The 19,615-nt window shown below is 51.2% G+C and overlaps 1 protein-coding gene across 12 annotated transcripts in view; it reads left to right on the top strand.

The window, feature by feature from the left end:
• Window positions 1-19,615, top strand: part of BLTP1 (bridge-like lipid transfer protein family member 1) — a 1,988,102-nt gene that overhangs the window by 417,318 nt on the left and 1,551,169 nt on the right. The gene's annotated exons all lie outside the window — the stretch shown is intronic.

The raw sequence follows: 19,615 nt of genomic DNA, 5'->3' as shown, positions 1-19,615 counted from the left end.
TGCGGCCTGGAGAGCTGCTCACTGTTCGTTGATTACCTGGTCTGGATCTGGTCCAATGGATTGAGGAAGCTGCGATTGCTTCCGTCTACAGTCCGTCCGGCAGCGCCGTGATGAGGCATTAGGTATTGATTTCCTCGTGCCAGAAGCTGCATTCTCAGGTCCCGGCGGGGCATATGTATCCATCCATTCTTCTGCTTCCTCAGAAGTACTGAAGAAATGCGCCTTCCCGTTTGCAGCTACCCTTAGGCGCGCTGGGCACAACAGTGAGTATTTGAGGTCGTGTTGTCGCAAGCGTTTCTTCACTGCCATGAATGAGTGCCTTTGTTTCTGTACTTGTAGGGTATAATCAGGGAAGAACATTATCTTGTTGTCTGTTTGAATATCCTGCATATTTCTAGTGTCCTGCAATATCGCATCGCAATCTCTATAGTTGAGCAGGCGTATTAGTAACAGTGGGGGCTGTGCAGGCACCCTATGAGCACGCTCAATAACAAAGTGAGGCGAAAGGGCTCCCTCTGGCAACAGGGTTCGGAGCAAGGACTCAGCGTATCCCATTGGGTGTTTTCCTCCCTTTCCCTCCTGCAAACCCACCACCCGGACGTTGTTACGCCGGGCTCGACCTTCAGCATCCTCAGCCCTGTCTTCCAAAAACTCCACCCTGTTCAGTAGATTTTGTACATGCTTGTCTGTGGCTGTTACTTTCGGTACAATATCTGCAACTGTATTTTCAACTGTGGTAGTGCGGTCCGCCAGCTTTCGGTGATCTGCTCGGAGATGCTTAAGATCGATCGCCACTTTATCTATCTTACTTTCCAGTGAAGCCCGCGTTTGATAAAGTGTCTCCCCCAATTTCTCTACTGCTGCAAGCACAGCGACCAGTTTGGCGGAGGTAGGGTCAAGTGGGTTCTGTTCAGTCATCTTGACCTGCTTAGCTTTGGATGAGGGGGGGTTGCGCTGTTGTGCCACTCGGTCCAGTTTTTGCTCGAGTAACGTGCGATATTGAGTCGAGGCAAGTGTGGTCTATCCTCGGCATTTAAATCAGGCTTCGTGAGTATGATTGTGTCCGCAAACAGGTTCGCGTATAGACTATTCAGATTGCAGGCGCAATATGTTCATAACACCACTATATGTGGCAAGTGGGTTCGTCTTGTTGCACTCCTCCCTGCCGTAGTCCGTTAGCCTGATGTTCCCAGGAGGGCTTCTAATATCTGCTTTAACACCCAGACGCTGATTAACGTGCCAGTTCTGCAATTATGTCTCCGAATTTTCAGGCAGTGTGTCCGTCCTGCAATGCAGCGCTGCCACTTGGCTGCTAGTGCCGTCTAGGTCTCCGCTTACTCACGCGTCTGCCTGCCACCGCTCCATCCGATCTCAACACCTCTTAGTCCTTACGATTTACACCTCTGGACCTCGATGGTAAGGCCCACTCCTGTGTCTGCTCTTCAGTTTATTCTAAGCTAGGGACAACCCCACTAGATATGACAGAATTAGTATTTCTGTGGCACAAAGAGAGTTGTTCTACATCAGATGCACAGGGGAGCTACAGGGTCGTTTCAGTGCCAGATCTTCTCCTGATCGACGCACCTCTACTGCGCTGGGTGGCCTCCTTGCGTGAGCTCGCAGAAGACCAGCTCCGAGTGACACCGAATGTAGGGCACAGATCTATTGTTGAAGCCAAAGGTGCCCCAGCTAGGACCAGCACCCAATTCACTGTATTGCGTGTCCTACGTTTTTTCTTTTTTTGAAAAAGGGGGATAATGAGGGGTGATCACTGGTCTGCGGCTAAGAGGCCGCCGGCCCAACAGTGTGCAGGGAATTCACCACAGGGCAAAGGCTAAGGCAAGGCACAAGCTGTCCTGCTCTTCCGGGGGCCAATGTCAAAGCACCCCTGTACGCACCTTACAGCCCATAGGGCACTGCCTGCGTCCGAGTTCTCCTCTCAATCAATTTTGCAGCCGAGGCGCCTCGGTGACCGCACTTGGAGTTCCGTCGCCTCTGCCTGCAGGAAGCAATCTGGTGCCTACACTACGTGGCTCGGCAGCCAAAGCAATTGACACTCAGGCACCTTCTTCTGTTGGGGCACCGCTACCGGCCCGGGACCTCCTCGCCGGAAATCTAGCAGGCTGGTTCTCAAAGGTATGGTCGCTCAGGGATGCAAATCCATTTTGGCTAGTCTCCACCTGATCTGCGACGTTCCGGTTGGTGCTATGCTCGTGCCGCCATCTTCTGCGGCCCTGTGGGTGGGGCCAATCCCCGGAACAGAGTTGTAGAGCTCGCCGGCCCAGTGGAAGTCAGTTTGGCGGCCCGCTGAAGCGAATGTCCCGGTGCGGAGCCAGTGGCTCGTTTACTGCCAAACTGACGTCGGGGCTTCAGAGCCCTAGCAAGTGCAGCTAGAGCAAGCCACAGCTCCAGCAGCGCTATAGTGACGGAGAAATTGTGCTGGGATGGGGAGCCCCGGACGGAGCTCTACTCGAGCACGCCTGCTCCCATTGCTGGCTCAGCCACGCCCCCCTCTCCACTCATCAGTATAGTGTATTTGTTGCATTTCCACTATCGTCTCAAATCATCGTGTTCCATCTGGTTCAACTTATGAGACTCCATCTATGCCCCGCTCGGTGGCATCGTGCTTCCCGGGCTGTTTCCATGCAGTTTGGTCAACAAGAATGTTTAGTAAGTAATAGAAAGAACTCCATTTCAGAACGGCCCAAAGTGTCACACAAAGTTGCCATGGAAGGACCTACATGAGGTGTGTAATCTGCTTCTGTCTCCAAACCACAACAAAACCTCCTGCAAAGCTTGCCTTGCCTTCTGCAGCAAGAAAACTTCCCTGTATAGTCGAGATCGACACCTAGCGGCCGTGTCCATGACACACAGAAAAAGCAATCACACTCAAGTCTCTTTGGCTAACAAGACGTCAAAGGCGATCCCCCGCCTAGAAAATCTGCGGAGGAGGTTCAAGCCTCCTCCTGCAAGTACTCTGGCTCTGATGTGGAGGTGGACGATGTTAGAAGGGCTAGCCCCAGGGGAGGACAGAATCTGTGCTGGACCACCCTGCGCCCACCCTTCCGGGAGAAATAGCCGAGCACCGGTCAGAGACCCCCTTCAGGACTGGGTCTCACACCTAGGATCGTACACGCTGCTTCAGCACCAGGTAACACAGAGACACCACACCGTAGATTCTGGAATACGTATGCTTTATCTAGCAATATCAGGATATTTATGATCCGCAGGAGTATGTACAAGTAGAGCACGGGCTCACAAAGTCTAGGTTGGGGTAGGGGTAGCGGGACAGTCTTAGGATCTGGGTCAATGCGGAAGCGTATCCGGCACACAGCTCTCAATCCTCGAGCCGGGGGATATGCGATGATCTTTGGGGTCCAGCCGGACCGGAATGTCTCTTGAGTGTGTCCGCTCTGCAGGACTCGAGTCCGGGTGTCGGAGATCGGACAATCTTCCAGGAGCCGCGAGTCACTCAGCAGGGCTCAGAGTTCTCTAGGGTGCAAGGTGAGCCGCGACCACGTCAGCAGGGCTCGGATGTCGTTAGGCAGAAGTCCGTCTCTGCCAGGTAGAGCCGCGACGCTGTCTGCAGGGCTCACCAAGGTTCCAAGAATTCCGTAGGATGTTGTAGGGATGTTCTTCAGCCGCGACCACGTCAGCAGGGCTAGTTCGTTCCAGGATTCAACTCCGAGGGTCCCAGGGCGCCCCTTGTTATAGGTCGACTCCTCTTTGATGTCCGGAGTCCTCACGGGTAGGGGTCTTAGCGCCTGGGGGTCGTTTGTTGGGGGTTCCTGCCACGCGGCCCTTTGATCCTTTCAAAGCGGGGTCGGGAGGGATCCCAGACACGCAGCAGGCGTGGAGCCAGCCCTCAGGGTGGCCGGAGGGCGATCGAAACCATCTCTTGGGAGGAGGCCAGGTGTGAATGAAAACTACTCCTCCCTATCCTGCTCACCAGGAGCTCTCTCTCCCCCCAGCCGGCATGGCGCGACTAGGCCGGGGTTGCGCTGGGGTCGAGGCGGCCATCGGGGGTGCTGGGTCGGGTACTGGAGGCCGAGGGAATGGGAAGGGGGCCTGGTGTCGGGAAGATGGAGGGGAGGACAGGGGTAACCCCGGGTTCCGGGTCGGGGAGGCTATGCTAGTCAGTGTAGTGTGGGGTGTAGGGGGTAGCCTAGTGTCGGTACGGGTCTGAATGGGCCACGCCACGAGGCCGGGTCCAACAGACGAACAGCCACCTCTTCTGAGACAAAGATCGAATATTGCTGTAATGAGTACAAACTCCATCCCTCCACCCCTCCCTTCCTCTTCTGGCATCAAACCAGCGACGAACATCACCCTCCATGAGGTTGGGCATCAAGTCCTGAAGTCAGACACCAGTCTTTAGCTCCACTATTACCTCAAGGCCATGGTCAACACAGACAGCAAGCTTCAGACCTGGCGCCGAGTCAGCTACCAGTGCCAAAGCAAAAACTGAAGCTGCACCATTTGAAGCCACATTGATAGCCATGCCGAATCCAAAACCTTGGTCAACAAAGTCAAATAGATTCAGACCTGAAGCTCTTGGCACCAATAGCGCAAAAGCCCTCCTTGAAGCTGTAACACTTGCTCCATCTGGGCCCATCTTCTGTCTGCTCCGAAGACCAGAAACGCGAACCAATATTCACCCGAATACTCACTCGACTCCTGCCGAAGCCTAAGGAGACTATACCACCAATGTGCAAGCTGACCTTTGAGGATGCCATCAATGTCCTTGCCATCGAAGACTGTTAGAGATGAGACAAAGCAACCAGTCCACCTCTGTTGCCTCAACCTCCACCACAGTCGCCTCCTCCTATACCAGACATGATCCACACACCTTTACCACCTCTTGAACCTCTTCATCTCGCCCGCAGGGGTCACCACATTCTGCATTTGGGGACATTATCCTCACGTTTTCGACTAGCACTTTGAGCCCCATCTGTGAGATAACTGTTGGAGTGATTGACTGAACCCCCAGGGGACACAGATCCTGACCTGTACCCTGCATGCCCATCACCACCTGATGACACCACCTCCTACCTCGAGGTGCTCCACAGGGCGGCCACCTTCCACAAAGTGGAAATGCACAGGGTCCCAGAGGATGATGATTTTCTCATGGAGAGGCTATCCTCCACCCAGCACTCCATACAGTACCTCCCCATGCTCAAGGCCATGCTAAAACCCGCTCCTGATCTATTCAAAGAGCCATTCAAAGCCCAGGTTATTACACCCAGGGTAGACAATAAGTACAAGGTGTCCTCTTTGGACCCTGCTAACATCAGGGGCCTGTTCCCACAAGACTCCCTATCAGTTTACACCACCCATAAGCAGGGAAGCACCTATGGCATAGGATGCACACCCACCAGATAAGGAGAGGAAGAAGATCGATGGGGCCAGTACATTCATCGCTGCCCGGTCTGCCACTCACTGGTGCACCGCCAACTCGGTCAGATTTCTCTCCCATTAAGACAGGGCATACTGGGACGAAATGGAGGAGCTTCTCCGACACCTCCCTGACAAATTTCGCAAACAGGGTTAGGGCCTCGTGACGAAGGGTAAGCTTATTTCCAATACAACAATTCACTATACCCTCATTGCTGCCAACACCGCAGCTTATGGAGTCCATTTTGCTGTCCCTATTCGCAAACATGTGTGATTGCGTGTCTCTGGTTTCAAGCCAGAAGTCCAGCAGCAATTGCTCAACCTGCCGTTCGATGGGGGAACACGTCTTTGGACCCCAGGTTCACCAAATGGTAGAAAAATTAAAAAAGGACAGGGGCACAGAAAACTCCTTCCTCCTGTGGTTCCTTTTGCAAATCTAAGTACTGTGGAGACCCAAACTACTTTTCTCGAGGCCTCCACCTCCTTTCAGAGGCAACAACCATCGCAGTCCTCTCTCTGCGGCTACTTCAGAGGTGAATAGAGGGGTAATAACTTCATGGGTTGAGGTAAAGATGGCACCACCCCTTCTAAACAGAGTCTCCCAATACCAAAAAATCCCATCCAATCTCCAGCCCTCCAAATCAAGCATTCTTGGGGCGGTTCTCAACTGTGGTAGGGAAGTCTGTCCCCGTCCAGAAAGGGTTCAAGCCTTTCAAATGTTGCTTCCTCTCTTTCAGGCAGATTGACAGGTAACTTTCCAGGAAGCTATGCACCTCCTTGACATGATGACCTTTTGCATTGCTATAGCCCCTCCCACCAGGTTACTCATGCGCCCATTGCAGGAGTGCATTGCAGCACAATTGTCTCAAGCGGAGGGTCACTGGGAGGATCTAGAATTGATTTGGTGCCTTACTCCTCGCTCTCTGGAGAGGTTGAACACCTTCAACCTGTTGCAGGGCCCATTCTCGATCCAGGTCCATCACCACGATACATCGCTTTGCGGGTGGTGGGGTCCCCCTACAAGATCTTGCTGTCCAGGCTCTGTGGACACCCCACCAACAAGGTCTCCACATTAGTCTCTTTGAGCTGCTAACCTTCCAGCTAGCTCTTGAAGCCACTGTATTCCTCATTTACAACTACAACATGACAGCCATGTACTAACTTCCAAAACAGGAAGATACTCACTCGCTTCAGCTGTCTGTGCTGGCGCATGGCATCTGCCGATTGGCACTGCACCACACAGTCCATCTACCAGCGGAGTACCTTCTGGGAGTGGAAAATGACTTTGCGGAGCTGCTGAGCAGGATGCCATAACGAGTCCACGCGTGGAATTCCACTCGCAAGTCCTGCTTCTGTACTTCAATTTTTGGGGGTTCCCTGACGTAGACCTCTTCATAGCTTCCGAAAACACCAAATGCCCAAGCTTCACCTCTAGGTTCCCATGCTCACAGTCCATGGGCAACGCACTGTGGATGAGCTGGTCAGGGATACTTGCCTACTCTTTTCCTTCTCTACCACTCCTTCCATACATGGTATTGAAGCTTCGGCAAATGTTCCTCACCCTCATCCTGGTGACTCCAGCGTGGGCCAGACAGCTTCGGTTCACAACCCTTCTCAACTCCTCTGTAGTATCCCTTGAGAAACTGCACAACCGTCCAGACCTTCTAACGCAGAAACAGAGCACAGTCAGGCACCCGTACCTCTGGTAGCTCAATCTTGTAATTTGGCTCCTGAGGTCTTAGAGTTAAGTTATCTAAATCTGCCTCCAGAATACATGTCCATCCTAATGGAGGTCCATAGGCCCACTTCATGGGTGTGCTATGCAACCAATTTGTCCATTACTGGCTTCCCAAACACATTGATCCATTGAAACCTGTGGTCCAGCACATAGTCTGTTACCTACTTCATCTGCGAACATCAGGCCTTGCCTACACTTGTATCCGCTTGTACTTGGCTGTAGTTGCAACTTATCCACAAAATAGACCACTCTCTTCTTTTTTCAGAGTCCCAGTCATCAAAACATCCATGGAAGAACCTAAAAGTTTTTTCCGCTCAGGGTGCTGCTGGCCCCTGTCTAAAAACTCAACGAGGTCCTAACTCAACTTATGTGCCCTCCATTTTTTTTATTTATTTCTTTTATTGAATTTCAAAGCAGGAGATTCAACGAACGAGCCAACATGCTCTGTATACATCAGAATGCAATCAGGCCATAGAGTTATTGCATGTGGCAAAGAAAAATAAGATAACGAAAAAAGGAACCCTCTCCCTCCCCCCCCCTCCTGCCCCCCTGTGTCAGATAGAACTCTGAGTGGAGAATGTCAAAGTATAGGTAGATGCACTAGATAGTAGAAGTGCTCTGAGCCGCTTGTTTAGGTGGGTCCGCGAGTCGCAGGAGTCTCAGATATTTGGGACATACGAGCTCTGTGAATTCTGACCTCAGTAGAGTGAGGAAAGGTTCCCATAGATCATGAAACGAAGCCCTGGGGTGTGTCAGGGAGAGAGAGATCTTTTCCATCCCCAGTATAGTCCATCCCAGTCGAGTTAGGACTGTCGTTGTACCCCAGTGGGCAAGTATATTCTGTATTGCTGCCCCCAGGGCAAGTGCCATCTGCTTGCCCCTCCGGGATTTAAGGGGGAACGTAATTGCGTTGAGAAGGCCCAGAAGAACATATGCTGGAAAGCGGGGGATATGAGTGTCAAAGTGGGAGTCCACTTCGTCGAGGTTCTGCTGCTAATACGTCCCTAGGAAAGGACAGTCCCATAGTAAATGAGTGAGGGTACCCGGTGAACCGCAGGCTCTCCAACACTGTGGGCTGCAGGAAGGATTACCTCTATGGAGTCGAACCAGGGGTCAGGTACCAGTAGGTGGCTACCTTCGTGGCTGTCTCGGTGTAGGCCACGTTGAGGGCTGTGTGTCAACCCTATAGAAGAGATCATGCAATTCGTTCTGTGACAAGGTTCTATCTAACTCCCCTTCCCAGAGTATCTGACTCGGAGTCTTCTCAGCATCAGGAGAGCGTTTGACAAACTTATATAAGTCCGAGGTCAGACGGGCGTCATTGTGGCGTGTGAGCAACCACTTCTCAAACAAGGTGAGGTACCTCTCCGTGCCTCCCCAAACCGCCTCACCCAGTGCCGGACCTGCAGGTAGCGATAACGCTCCGTTTCCGGAATATCCTGCTCTTTGCGAAGATCCGTAAAGGATCGGGGTCCCGAGAGATCAAAAAGCTGGCCAACAGAACAGCAAGTTTCCTTAGTCCAGTGACGGAAGTGCTCAGCGTCTAGGCCCGCTGTGAAGTCGGGGTTATGGACTATAGGCGTAATCGGTGACAGTAAGGTCGTAAGTCCTCTAGGGGAGCGACCTTATCCCAGGCCAGTAGGGTTGGGTGGGTCACCTTGGAGAGATATAGATTCCTAGGTCTTCCGACACGCGCGAGAAAGGGAACCCCCCCCCACAGAGGCCGGCCCGCAAGAGACCTATCCATAAACAACCAGTGTTTCTCAGATTCCGGACGGGACCACTCCACTAGAATTCTCATTTGGGCCGCCCACCAGTAAACCTGTAGATGGGGGACCCCCAAGCCACCCTCAGTAGGCTCTCTGTAAGTGAGCTCCCTGCGTAACCGAGCCTGCTGGTCCCACCAAATGAAACGCTCTATGTCCTGCTGAAGTGAATGGAGAACTCCCGTTGGGGGTACTAGTGGGAGTGTATGAAACAAATAGAGTATCTGGGGCAGTATCACCATTTTCACCGCTGCTATGTGGCCCAGCCATGAGAGCGACTGTGGTCTCCATTTCCGGAGGGACTCCTGGACCTGCCGCAGCATTGCCGTATAGTTCAATTCATTGGTGACGTGTATTGTGGCTGAGACTCGCCAGCCTAAATAAGGGATTGAGTCACGAGCCCACTGGACCGGGTATGATCGCTGTAGTAGCCCCAACGTCTCAGGTGCCAAGGAGATGTCTAGAGCCTGTGACTTGTGCACATTAATCTTGAACCCTAAAGCTTGGGTGAACCTATCCAGCTCGGCCAAAAATGCGGTCAAGTACTCCTTTGGACGTTCTAGCGTGGCCACAACATCGTCGGCGTATAGGCCGAGTTTGTGTTTCGTTCCCCTGAATCGTGCCCCTTTGATGCTAGGGTCGTCCTGCACTGTTTGGGCCATGGGCTCCATATACAGGGCGAACAGGAGCGGCAACAGTGGGCAACCCTGCCTTGTCCCCCTGCATATTGGAAAGGCCGAAAAGGCAGTCCAGTTCACCCGCACCTTGGCTGTAGGATTCGCATAGCTCCCAAAAACCCAGTCCATAAAGCGGTTAGGAAGACCAAAGTGAAGCCTAGTAACCTTGAGGTACGGTCAGTGGACCCCCGTTGAACGCCTTCTCGGCGTCGACAGAGAAGATCATCCGCTCTGCAGGGAAGCGCTCAGATCTGTCCACCAGGTGCAGGAGCCTTTTTGTATTATCAGAGCACTGACGCCCGGGAACGAACCCGGATTGATCCGGGTCTATTAGCCCGGGTAAATGACGAGAGAGTCTCTGCGCCAGGATCCCAGTAAAGATCTTAAGATCTACATTAAGCAGGGATATAGGACGAAAAGAACCACACAGACGTCTATCCTTGCCCGGCTTGGGAATGACTGTAATCCGCGCCTTCAGCATAGAGGATGAGAGGGGAGCGGCAGGGGTGGCTCCGATCGAGTTATAGACCCGCACCAATATTGGGGCTAAGACTGCGCAAAACTTTTTATAGAAGACCGAGGAGTATCCGTCCGGGCCCAGTAAGTTATGAAGTTTTAAGTGAGAGATGGCCGAACTAACATCTTCCAACTGAATGAGAGCTTCAAGCACCTCTGCCTGACTCGGTAGAAGTTTAGCCGTGGGGATTCCCTGCAGGTACTGGTCCGGGCCGTCGGCGGGCAAAGTCTGGGCCGCGTAGAGGGTCTCGTAGAATTGCCGGAATGTGTCCGCAATCTTGTGGTCCGTGTCATGTTCCTGTCCCTGGTGATCCAGAATCCCGGTGATGCGAGACGCTTGTTGCTGTGCGCGTAGCCTGTTAGCAATGAGCTTCCCACAACTATCTCCCCCCTACATAGAATGCATGCTTCAGGCGGAGGGCCGAGTATTCCGCCCTGTGTATGTCTAGTCCTGACAGCTGTGCCCTGGCCGCCTTAAGCTGCTTCCAGACTCTGGGTGCCCCTGTCCGTTGATGAATTCGCTCTAATTCGACAACCTCCCTAGTTAGTCGCTCCCTCTTTTCCCTCCTATCCTTATTGTCTGCTGCCGCGATGCCCAGAAATTCCACCCTGACCCCAACTTTTAGGGCCTCCCAAAGGGTTGTTGTGGGGATAGTTGGGGAGTCATTAAGGTCCAAATAGTTGGTAATACATTTATGGATTTGCTGTACCACCGGGGGATGCTGTAGCATCGTCTCACGTAGGTGCCAAAACCTGCGGGAGGGTCGGTGGTGGTGCAGGGACAGGGATATCCGCACTGCCGTGTGGTCAGACAAGGGGCAGGGAAGAATTTCGATTTCTCGCGTCTGCTGCGCCAGCGAGTCGGAGGTGAGTATTTAGTCAATCCTGGCATACGTCTTATAGGGATGCGAGTAAAAGGTGTATTCCCTGGACCATGGTTGTCGCAATCGCCAGACATCTGTGACGCCCGCTTCCGTCAACAGTCTCCTCCCATCGTCAGAAAGGGCCCCAGTTTGTCCCCAATGCTGCCCTGATAGGTCCACTGCGCTGTCAAAGGCCAAGTAAACCCCCTCCCCCGCCCCCCCGCCCAGTAGTAAAGTCCGGTCTGGGAGGCAAGTCATCTTGTGTACCACTTCCCAAATGAACCCCTCTTGGCCTTCATTAGTAACATATACTGTAGCTACTGAGAGGGTGTGTGCCCAGGGTAAAAGTGTGCGCCAAGAGTCTGCCTTTGATCTCGGCCTGTTTGCGGCCCACTTGGCCCGGGAATTTGGCAGAGATCAATTTTGCCACCCCGCTGTCTTAGTAGTTCGGGAAGAAAACAGCTGTTGTGGGAAGGCCCTGGATCTCAGTCTGTGCGTGTCAGTTGGCCGAAGTTGCGTTTCCTGAAGCAGGCAAATGTGAGCACCTGAGTGCTCAAGGAAGGACAGGACGGCCCGTCTCTTGGTAGGGTTATTAAGCCCCTTAGCATTAAGGGATAGGATATTGATGTCAGTTGACATGGGAAAGGACCCAGAGTGTGTCAATATCAACCGTCCCGCAACCTGCAATTGCAAATATGAAGGCACAGAATGCAAGTATCATCATCCCTTCATGTCTGGAGGAAGGAGGAGTAAACATGAGAACCCCTAACAAAAAACAAACAACAAAAAACATCAACTTACAAAGTCCACAGAAGTCCTGGGCAGTCTGCCCCATGGAGAGTCGTGAGATGGATAGCAGGAGCTCCCGCCGCCCCCACCCCGCACAAGCCCCCGCCAGTTACAGCTATATGGATCCCATGTGAAATATTGCTGTCTTTACCATAGCCGGTCAGTTTCAATCTGCAGCAGTTGAGTCCCCTGACAGAGTTCAGCACCGCCGTGCGTTCTTTAGCCATATCCTCCGGGTCCGGGCGGAGATGCAGTGGGAATTTCCCAACTTGTTGTCATCGTACTGTGCTGTTGCTGCGTTCAGTGGGGGCCTCCCTCTCCGGAGTGTCGCGGTCGCTGTCCGGTAGGTGAAGAAGCGACGAGGCCTCCCGGAGAGAACGGATCTGGGGAGGCCTGCCCTCCCACTTGAAGACGAGCCAAAACGGGTGGCCCCAGGAGTAGGAGATGTCTTTGGAGCGCAGGAACTCTGCGACGGGCCGGAACTCCTGTCGTTTCTGCAAGCTGGAATAGGAGAGGTCTGCAGGAGCGAAAGTCTATGGGATGCTTGGCTCGTGCCTCCTGCAGGATGCGTTCTTTGAGCTGGAAGTCGTGCACTCATGTTTAGTATATCGGGAGGTGGGGCAGTCGCCGATCTTTTGGATCCCACGCGGTGCGTTTGGTCAAGTTTGAGCCGTTGTTCCGGGGAATCCCCCAGGATATGGTGAAACAGTTCCACCACGAAGGCCTCAATGTCTTGCCCCTCTATCCCCTGAGCGACTGCCCCGATGCAGATGTTGTTCCGGCGGGAACGAATCTCCAAATCTTCCGCATGAGCCTGGTGATCCAGATGCTGGTCTTGAAGATGCAGAACTTCCTGCTGAAGCTGCGCCACTTCTTCATCTCTCGCGGCCGTTTGCGTCTCCAGGCCATCGACCCTCTCTCCCACCGAGTCAATGTCTCTGCAGATCTCCCAGATCTCAGCGGTTAAGTCTTTATTCATTGTATGAAATTCACTTGTGAGGGCGGCAAAGAGAGATTCAAGGACGCTGCAGGTGACCAGTCCATCCTGTCCATCCTGCCCATGCCCCGTCGAGGGGCCCCCTGCGCGGTCGGTGCTTCAGCCCCTCCTGCCCTAGGTTTAAGGAGGAGATCTTTTACTGAGCGATCCTTCCTAGATTTGTTGGTGGCCATCGTGATGTGGCGAGTCTCCTGACACTTGTTATGCCGAAACGGTGCTGGGGACAGCAAGGGAAGTCGAAGCGCCAGAGACCAGGTAAGCTCTCCTCGAAGTTGCCCAAGCTGCCGCCTCCTCCAACCGTGATCCCAGGGGTTTGCGAAACGATGGCGCGGCATGCAGGGATCAGCGTGTGGTACCTCAGTTTAGCCTCTCCACGGGGCCACGTTGTGGCCCCACCACTGCACTTCTCTTCTGGTTGCCCACCAGAGCTCACGAGGCGCGTTACAAAAAGTCCCCCGCAGGGCTCAGGCCCGCAGCTGAGGCAGTGTCCGGGGAGTGCTGACTAATGCCTCCTGGTGGCCAGGCCGGCTGTTCCGTCGCCTCCCACTGCTGAGATTGATCACAAGCCGCTCTCCAGGTTGGTGCTTAGGGATTCCGCACGGCAAGCGAGAGAGGCACCCCGGCCGGCCAGAGGGGAACGACTTCCGGAGGTCAGATGTGCGGCCTGCTCTCTTCCGCAGTGGTGCCACTAGCAGGCTCGCGTTGGCCTAGGCCCAAGTCTACTCAGCTCTCGTACCCCCAAGTGCAACGGGGTGGGGGGGGGAAGGAATGCAGCAGTCTGATGGTGCCCGGGGCCTCGCAGCCGCTAGGGGTGGACTCACCGTCCTCCATCGATGACACAGCCTCCCTCGGCCGCTCCAGAAGCAATGCCGCACGGTCCCCACCTTCCAGTGCTAGAGCCCTCGTGGAGGCGCTCCCACGCCCCTCGCCATCATCGTGGCCGCCACGTCTCTCCCCCAGGTCAGATATCGCCCTGAGTCCCTCCAGTGGGGGGGGGGGGGGGGGAAGGTCCGCTGGGCTCCGGCACTCGGCGCACCGCTGTCTCTGCACTCCCTCCGCCACGGCCGACAATTAGGCCGCGGGTCGCATGGAGCCGATCAAAGCGTCGTCCATGGGATGGGCCTCCGGTGCCGCTTAGCTTCCTGGAATCAGTCTGTGTGGGCTTGCAGGTTCGGAGCAAGTCCGGAACGCCAGATAGGGATCCGCTAAGGCTGCTGTATGGCTAGGTCCCAGGTCATGGGTCAGAGCGACGAGCAGGCAAGTCCTACTCGGTCGCCATCTTAGCCACGCCCCGCCCCATGGGCCCTCCTTTTGAACCTCTTCCTTCATGTCCTCTACCGTTTCTGTCTTGGAAAGTTGCCTTCCTAGTTGCCATAACATCTTTCAGGTGAGTGGGCGAGCTTCAAGCTCTTACCCTAGAGGAACCTTTCTTCTAAGAACACAAGGGACCGTCATCCTCAGGACTAATCCAAAGTTTCTGTCTAAGGTGAATCCCCCTTCCACTTTAAAAAAGACAGTTGAGCTCCTGATGTGTTCCCCACACCCGGATTCTGTGGCAGAAGGTCCTCCATGCACTAGATTTTAAAAGGGACGTCATTTATTCCATTGAGAGAACAAAGCCATTTCACAAGACGCACCAATTCTTTGTCACCTATACTAAATCACACACAAGTTGCGCTCTCTCAAAAGCAGGCATATCCACATTGCTAGTCAAGTTCACTCAAACTTGCTATGCCAAAGCCAAAACGTAACTGCCTGTCCCACCAAGGCCCTACTCTACCCGCAAAAAAGGGGGCTTCTAAGGCCTTTGTTGTTAACATTTCCATAGCTGATATATGGAAAGCAGGTACTTGGTCTATTCCACACATCTCTCAAGCACGACTATGTGATAGCCTTAGCATGCCAACAAGCAAAGGTTTGGCCAGGCTGTCTTGCGTTCCTTTTTTCAGTCCTCTGCAACATACTCCAGCTAGCCACCTCTTACGGGAGAACTGCTTTACAGTCTATGCAGACTATCTACAGATGCAATGAACGGAATATGTTACTTATAATGCAAGCATAAGTTCATATCCTGTGATTTAGATTTAAATGCACCCACCCTCCTCCTTGGAAGCTTCGGCTTGTTGCAGATGCCTTTCTTTATTTTTTTCCCTAAGCTCTATAATTATCCTCACCCGCTGTGCGGAAAACAATGGAACTGATGCCCATGTGCATTACTAGTCATAGGAGCAGTCACTATACCTCATGACTTGAAAGGCTTCGTCAAAGAAAATCAAGTTGCACCCCCCCAGCCTAACACTAGATGGCAAGAGTGTGCAGAGCACGTGAATCTACAGCACTACATGCCACGTACAGATGTTTACAGGGTAAGTAAATTGTTCCTTTTTAGGTCTCGCCTGGCGAGGGTTTTAGTAAGCGGGATTTTGAAGTGCAAACAAGTGGCTTTTGCAGGCCTCTAGCTACAGTGCATGTGCGCCGCCTGGGCGCGCACCATTTGTCCGCCTGTGTGATCACTTTCGCGGCCGCTTTGATGTTCTCAGTGAACCGCTCGGCCACTGAACATCAAAGCGGCTGCGAAAGGGCTCACCATAATGCTCTGCTCGCATCAACCCCCCTAACCCCCCCCCCCCCTTTTCTGAACATGGATCGGGAGCGCTCGCTTTCGTGACTTGTTAGGTCTCGCCTGAGACAGCGCTTTAGCGCTGCTCTCGCGAGAGCTATTGTAAATGGGGGATCTGGAAGTGCAAACGAGTGCTTTCAGGCCTCCAAATACAGTGCATGTGCGCCAAGCGCGCGCACCATTTGGAGGCCTGAAAGCACTCGTTTGCTTTCACTTTCGCGGGCCCCACGGCCGCTTTGATGTGATCGCGATCACTTTCACACTTCATGCGGCGCGCGCACCATTTGGCAGCCTGCGTATACATTTCACGGGCGCTTTGATGTTCTCAGTGAGCCGCGCGGCCACTGCGAACATCAAAGCGCCAGCGAAATGTACATGCCATTTGCCACCCCCTCCCTTATCCCACTTCCTGCTAGCTGCGCCCGAGACTGGCATGCTGCTGCTTTTCTTGGCATGTGGAAAGCTGCTTCTCCTGCTGCAGTGGAACATATATTTTCATGTTTAAAAAATACGATTTTCTGTACCAACCTGAGTGTGCTTGGGACATTTACAAATCCGGAGCAAATAAAAATCTGCTTCGTGCATCACCAAGACCGCCAGAGATAATATTCGTGACATCTGAAAGTTCCATTCAGGGAGCGCAATATGGGTAACTCGTCCGCAAAGTTCAATTTCACGACATTAATAGAAAGAATCCCTTGGGACTGCAAACGCTTGAGTTTATTTGCATTTTCAATTGTAGCACAAAAGCAGATAACAAGGAGGCTGTGGATGATTTGTTCCGCAGAGGATATAGGTTATGGAATACGAGAACCTATCTGCCGCGGCCATGCGTTTGCTGAGGAGTGCTTTTTTGCGTTGCACTTTGAGGTGCTGTTTGCCTTCTGTGAGCCATGCAAAGCTGTAGTGTTTCAAAGCGCCAGATTAGTGATGGCGCGTGCCTCCTGGTTATCAACAGCACCATCACCATGTCTTCAGGCATAAAGGAATATTGTCTGTGTGACAGCGATGGTTCCAGCCATCTATACTGTTCATGCTATCAGCACTCAAAGGGCCCGAAATAGACACCCGCCCCTTGGAGATACCACCCCCCCCCCGCCCCCTCCGTAGTTTCATTAAAAAATGGAAAGCTTGACAATCAAGATGCAGCAAGTTGTGACTGAGGTGCAATGGAAATTCAAGTGAACCCTTGATGCGGCAATATGTCTGTGTGATCGGAGGGCAGTTAGGGCAGCATGGATCATTTTCCGCAAAGGTTTGTTGACCATTAGCAGGAACAATCTATACATCTAGTTTGCTTGATTTTCATCTGAAACAATGTTTCTCTCTGATCGCATTAAATCATCAGTGGTGTCTACAAATACTGAACAAGGATGATTCTGAGCAAAATGGCTTCCTTTCTCTCTAATTCAAGAGCTGTACTTATGTATAAAAAGGGAGTGTGTATTTAAATAAACAATATATATTTATATATATACACCCAGATACATTTTAGAGACCTATGGGGCATATTATCAAGACAGGCGTTTAAATTATCGCCGCTTTAGCGGCAGAAAACTGCCGCTAAAACGGCGATAATGGGCTTGATAATATGCTCTATGGAACTCCAATTGAAGCTAATGTTAGATGTCCTTCACATCTAATATGAGCTTCAATTAGAATTCCATAGAGCATATTATCAAGCCCATTATCGACGTTTTAGCGGCAGTTTTCTGCCGCTAAAGCGGCGATAATTTTAACGCCTGTCTTGATAATATGCCCCTATATGTGCGGATTTTCACAGATGTGTATGTGCACGCTTGGGTTTAATATTTTCTGCAGAGCAACATGACCACGCTAAGGTCTCATTAACGCCCCTTCAATTCTGAGAACATTTTCTCCAAAACGGCACAGCGCCCCTTTGTCCTGTGGCCACGGAGTTAATGGCCACATTATATTGCCAAGGGGGCTGAAAGGCTCGCTCATGCTTCTATTTTCCTCGCAGCTTATGAAATAATCAAATAGTGTGCATGGAATGGTGGCCTGTTCTGAATTTATTTTAATACAGAGAGGCTTACAGGGAAATGAAGGAGAGGTGTCGGACCTCAGACACAAGAGACAATGACTTTGCACAAAGCTCAATTTTACTAGCAGGAAAGATAGATATGTGGGTATTAGACTTCCCATAGCTATGCGAAGGATAATCTTTGAATCAGATTACTGAGAAAATATATTGCATGGACCCTAGGATGGCGACCTAAAATTATTGTGCCTTGAAAATAGGCTGGCAGTGTAAAACATGCTCAACTCCGAGATGTATTCATTCACTGCAGCAGCCCAATCACCACACGAGAGAGCGGATAAAAACACAACTAATCACTTTTGAGAACCACAGTGGGTGATCCTTCCATATAAAATTGCTTTCAGAGAGTTGCTTTTTTATTTGTTTAATCAAATTACTACTGCATCATTATCCCCACCCTATCAATCTCTCACCAAATTACTACACACAAGAGCTTCACGAGTGAAAGGCACCATTCAAATTAGATTAATCATTTGACAGCACAAAAGCAAAACAAGCATTTGCAATGCAATAGGTCTCGCATTTATAGGAGTTTGAGCTATTGGCATTGTAAATGACAATGCTTTTTATTTAAGTTTGGTTTTTTAAAAACATAAATAAAAGGCACTGTCATTTATAATGCCAATAGCTCAAACTCGTATAACTGCGAGACCTATTGCATTGCAAATGCTTGTTTTAAAATTGCACTTTAAACGAAGCCTGCTCACAGTGAGTAAACTACAGGGTCTGAGGCCAGGTCTGGTGCCCAAACAAACACGGTCACCCATTGTGCGTTACGTCTCACCGGGATCGCTTGATCTCTTGACTCTTTTGTCATGGCGTCATTCTCAAATCCTTCCAACGCTTACCTCATCCCAAACGCACCTGACACACATTGCTGTCTATGCTTGCTGTAAATTTTGAGACCCAAGTCATTGTGCCTGCTCGAAAATACCTTTGTCTTGTCAATATTCATGCTTCAGACCATGAACTTTGAAGAATTTTATATTTCTACAAAATTAAGTAATACCCGTCACTGTGTGTTCGTTCAGTCATTTGAAACCAACTATCATTGTGATTTTGTACTACGCTTGACACTCACAACAGTACCGCTTCCAGACACAACAAGTCTAGGAACAAATTGTGCCCCAATCTTCTTTCCGCTCCTAACAGGGCTGGGGCTCAAATGCGCACTAAGCTTACAAGGGAAAGAAATAAGCAAAGGAATACTGGGGTATTTTTTCTTTACTTGAATCAGGATTTAAAGTATATTTTGAACAATATCCAGGCTTTCACGTCAGAATTAACTCCAAAGAATGTTTCCCATATCAACGGAGGAAACAGGCAAAAAGCCATCAGATATTATTAGGACTCCCAGAAATACAAGCCTTTGTTGATCACAACCAGTAAATATCTTGGCTCAACACTTCTAACGCGGCACCAGATGCAGCTCACGTCTGCAAAAGGTTTCTAAGCAGACGGACGGAGGGGTCATAAAACACCCGCCCTCCACTCCACTTCAAAAGCAAACCCAAGGAATTCTTCTGGTCTAGCAAAGGGAGCCCCATAACACTTGTGCTTATCTCAAGGAAGCACATTCCGCAAACCCTTGGAAAAAACAGGCAGAAAGAACAGTGAGGACCCAGCAACAACACAGGCCATTCGTTAGTATACCAGGGCTCTCATACATATTAAAACATGCACTACAAGGGGGAAAAATGCATTCTCTATAGCCGTCCAAACATTCAATTTCAATGCATAGCATTTAATGTTTATAAAGCAACAGTTCACAACTACCCTATCGAGGTGCCTCAAACACGCACTAACACGTGGAACAATGCTACATTTACCATTTCTCATTGGTAAAAAAACAAGCATTGGCATAGCCAATAGGTCTCGCTTTTGGGACCATATAAGTCTTTAGTTATGCAGCACAATATCCTTGGTGCAACAACATCAACTGTTGCATGGCTAAACACTTATAAGGTACACGGTTTAGCCATGCAACAGCTGATGTTGTTGCACCAAGGATATTGTGCTGCAAAACTAAATACTTAAAAGGTCCCAAAAGCGAGACCTATTGGCTATGCCAATGCTTGTTAGTATTTGGGAACGATGAATTAGGTCTGAGCCTTAAAACTAAAGAACAGTTCCAGACTCTTGGACAGGTACCACTGCGCAAGGCAGAGTTTGTTGTACAATTTGCTCACCAGA

The sequence above is a fragment of the Triturus cristatus genome, chromosome 2_2 (assembly GCF_964204655.1).
Source record: "Triturus cristatus chromosome 2_2, aTriCri1.1, whole genome shotgun sequence".
Classification (NCBI taxonomy): domain Eukaryota; kingdom Metazoa; phylum Chordata; class Amphibia; order Caudata; family Salamandridae; genus Triturus; species Triturus cristatus.
The sequence above is the reverse complement of the archived record's forward strand: the minus strand, read 5'-3'. Positions and strand labels throughout refer to the sequence as shown.